This window comes from Oncorhynchus nerka, linkage group LG8 (genome assembly GCF_034236695.1).
Source record: "Oncorhynchus nerka isolate Pitt River linkage group LG8, Oner_Uvic_2.0, whole genome shotgun sequence".
NCBI classification, from domain to species: Eukaryota; Metazoa; Chordata; class Actinopteri; order Salmoniformes; family Salmonidae; genus Oncorhynchus; species Oncorhynchus nerka.
The window spans coordinates 71743250-71747452 of NC_088403.1; the positions used below are offsets into that span (position 1 = coordinate 71743250).

Consider the following 4203-nt stretch of genomic DNA (forward strand, 5'->3'; position numbering starts at 1 on the left):
GTCGGGGCTGGGGTCGGGGCTGGGGTCGGGGCTGGGGTCGGGGCTGGGGTCGGGGCTGGGGTCGGTGTTGGGGTCGGGCTGGGGTCGGGGTCAGGGCTGGGGTCGGGGCTGGGGTCGGTGTTGGGGTCGGGCTGGGGTCGGGGTCGGGACTGCGGTCGGGGTCGGGCTGGGGTCGGTGTTGGGGTCGGGCTGGGGTCGGGACTGGGGTCGGGGTCGGGGCTGGGGTCGGGGTTGGGGTCGGGGCTGGGGCTCGGGCTGGGACTCGTGGCCATGGCCATTCACAGATGTTGGATCTTAATTTGACTCCTTTTGTTGCAGGAGGAAAATAATCCTGCAGCAGTTTGGGATAATAATGATGATGTGCGGTCAGATGAAAGGAAATAGGAATTATCCATAAACACATGGACCCAGAACCTTATGAGTGTGTAATTTCAATTGTGTGGTTTCCCACTGAGATTTGTGGGTGCAAGTATGAGCCCCAAATGTGTCATTTAATTTTGCAACCTTGTTTCATGTTTTGTGATCATTTTTACAACCGTCGCAAACTTGTAACTTGACATTTGAATACATTCAATGGGATTTTTAAGCATAATTTATTTTCTGAGTTATTACAGGTCCATTTACGACTATCACTATTCTGCTGTGAATCAAAACACACCTGCAGAGTGTTAATCTGCGCTGGGAGTTCCGTCACTGTTGTCACAGTACAAAAGATTCATAAACAAAGATTCACAAGTTTTGTACATTTGTAGAAAGAGATTTGCAGGCAAAAGAAAATGGTTTGCGCATTGAGGGCATGACCTTTTAGTCCTGACCAATCAGTCCAAACCACTGCTGCCTGTTGCTGCAACCATTGGCTGGATTGGCCCAACAATACAATCTCAGGAAGTAGTTTTGAAGATAAGTAATTTCTACAAAGTAACGTTATTCGGCCTGAAGTATTAGAATAAAACGATCTACTTGAAGGTCGTTATTTTTGTATTTATATATATTTGTTGTTGTTGTGAAAAGGCATGACAGTAGTTAGTTCATCATGTGAAATATAAACGCGACAGTTTAGCGGGGTGGGTATAAATTGTGGAAAGTTTCAACAGGAATCTGTTCCAAAAATCTCGTAAATAACAAGGTCGCCAACAAACAACGCAAACAAAGTTGTATAGCGGCAGAATAAAATACCGGGTAGGGAGTGGACTATTTACGCACCGTGTTTATTCCCATAAATGACTGTCCCTACTCTGGTATCCTATCGACAAAACATTAAGAATAAGTTCCATGGTGAGTTGAAGCCTATTCGGCAGCTGGTGATCGAGGTGGTTTGATCATGTTACTTTGTTGGCAACCTTGTACTTTACGAGGTTTTTGGAACAGATTCCTGTTGAAACTTTCCACAAATTATACCCACCCACTTTAGAGAGCTGGCATCTGACCTGCATCCTTACTATCATCTGGCAGCTTTAGATGCGAGGGGGAAACACGTGGATATACTAGTTAACCATCTGACTGATCAAGTTGATTTTAAATGCCATTCGCTAGTTGTCAACAACATGTAGCTAACTAACGCTAGAAACATTTAAACTGCTGGGGGACTCCCACCATCACTGTAGCTAATAATGTTCGGTTTCTAAAAAATGAAAAGTATATATTTGCACTTTTTTGTCAAACTAATTCGTTCCACTGCCTGTTTATTGATTGAAAAAGTTGGCAAATAGGCTGCATTGTTTTTGGTATAATTTGTCTGAGTAAGATCATGCAGTGTTTTAATTAGTTAGCCAAATTACTGACAGACTTAGCTTGTTGTTGTTCATGTTTTGTCATTGCATTTCAGGTGGAGATGGGGTAAGATCCCTAGGACACGGCATGGATGCCACATCACCACAGGACCGTATATATTGAATGTGAATTGCCCGTAAATATCAATGATAATAACCATTTTTGTTCAGCAACATGTGCAGTAAACGCTAACATGGCTTTGGTGATGAGAGGGACATCATGTATGTATTGTCATCTCCCTATCAGACCACGGCATGCTGCGACAAGGGCCTGGATGGTGACACACATCTGCTTCAAGCTGCCTGACTGAATACTGGGGCCTTCAGTGGTGCCTTCCCCTTTGATTACAGCAAGAGTCTCCTTATCTGTCTCCTAGCCATTTAAAATGTATTTTATGCAACCAGTCATTCATACAATAGCTGACTTACATTCATGTGTCTTTGTCCTATTCTTCAAGCTGGTCTGGGATATATATTTTAGTTGGCACACCCGTGTTATGTCTTATACAGAGCCTTCAGAAAGTATTCAGACCCCTTGACAGGTACAGAGCCTTCAGAAAGTATTCATACCCCTTGACTGGTACAGAGCCTTCAGAAAGTATTCATACCCCTTGACTGGTACAGAGCCTTCAGAAAGTATTCAGACCCCTTGACTGGTACAGAGCCTTCAGAAAGTATTCAGACCCCTTGACTGGTACAGAGCCTTCAGAAAGTATTCATACCCCTTGACTGGTACAGAGCCTTCAGAAAGTATTCATACCCCTTGACTGGTACAGAGCCTTCAGAAAGTATTCAGACCCATTGACTGGTACAGAGCCTTCAGAAAGTATTCATACCCCTTGACTGGTACAGAGCCTTCAGAAAGTATTCATACGCCTTGACTGGTACAGAGCCTTCAGAAAGTATTCATACCCCTTGACTGGTACAGAGCCTTCAGAAAGTATTCAGACCCCTTGACTGGTACAGAGCCTTCAGAAAGTATTCATACCCCTTGACTGGTACAGAGCCTTCAGAAAGTATTCATACCCCTTGACTGGTACAGAGCCTTCAGAAAGTATTCAGACCCCTTGACTGGTACAGAGCCTTCAGAAAGTATTCATACCCCTTGACTGGTACAGAGCCTTCAGAAAGTATTCAGACCCCTTGACTGGTACAGAGCCTTCAGAAAGTATTCATACCCCTTGACTGGTACAGAGCCTTCAGAAAGTATTCAGACCCCTTGACTGGTACAGAGCCTTCAGAAAGTATTCAGACCCCTTGACTGGTACAGAGCCTTCAGAAAGTATTCAGACCCCTTGACTGGTACAGAGCCTTCAGAAAGTATTCAGACCCCTTGACTGGTACAGAGCCTTCAGAAAGTATTCATACCCCTTGACTGGTACAGAGCCTTCAGAAAGTATTCAGACCCCTTGACTGGTACAGAGCCTTCAGAAAGTATTCATACCCCTTGACTGGTACAGAGCCTTCAGAAAGTATTCATACCCCTTGACTGGTACAGAGCCTTCAAAGTATTCAGACCCCTTGACTGGTACAGAGCCTTCAGAAAGTATTCATACCCCTTGACTGGTACAGAGCCTTCAGAAAGTATTCATACCCCTTGACTGGTACAGAGCCTTCAGAAAGTATTCAGAGCCTAGAAAGTATTCGCCTTGACTGGTACAGAGCCTTCAGAAAGTATTCATACCCCTTGACTGGTACAGAGCCTTCAGAAAGTATTCAGACCCCTTGACTGGTACAGAGCCTTCAGAAAGTATTCATACCCCTTGACTGGTACAGAGCCTTCAGAAAGTATTCATACCCCTTGACTGGTACAGAGCCTTCAAAGTATTCATACGCCTTGACTGGTACAGAGCCTTCAGAAAGTATTCATACCCCTTGACTGGTACAGAGCCTTCAGAAAGTATTCATACCCCTTGACTGGTACAGAGCCTTCAGAAAGTATTCATACCCCTTGACTGGTACAAAGCCTTCAGAAAGTATTCATACCCCTTGACTGGTACAGAGCCTTCAGAAAGTATTCAGACCCCTTGACTGGTACAGAGCCTTCAGAAAGTATTCATACCCCTTGACTGGTACAGAGCCTTCAGAAAGTATTCAGACCCCTTGACTGGTACAGAGCCTTCAGAAACTATTCAGACCCCTTGACTGGTACAGAGTCTTCAGAAAGTATTCATACCCCTTGACTGGTACAGAGCCTTCAGAAAGTATTCATACCCCTTGACTGGTACAAAGCCTTCAGAAAGTATTCATACCCCCTGGACTGGTACAAAGCCTTCAGAAAGTATTCATACCCCTTGACTGGTACAGAGCCTTCAGAAAGTATTCATACCCCTTGACTGGTACAGAGCCTTCAGAAAGTATTCAGACCCCTTGACTGGTACAGAGCCTTCAGAAAGTATTCATACCCCTTGACTGGTACAGAGCCTTCAGAAAG

At 44.7% G+C, this 4203-nt stretch overlaps 1 long non-coding RNA gene across 1 annotated transcript; it reads left to right on the top strand.

Annotated features, from left to right (window-relative positions):
* The first annotated feature begins 874 nt into the window (after positions 1-874).
* On the top strand, positions 875-2819 carry LOC115127843 (uncharacterized). Its single transcript, XR_003863435.2, has 3 exons — positions 875-966; positions 1826-1906; positions 2017-2819. It is a non-coding gene; the product is annotated as an uncharacterized LOC115127843 (long non-coding RNA).
* The last annotated feature ends 1384 nt before the right edge of the window (positions 2820-4203 follow it).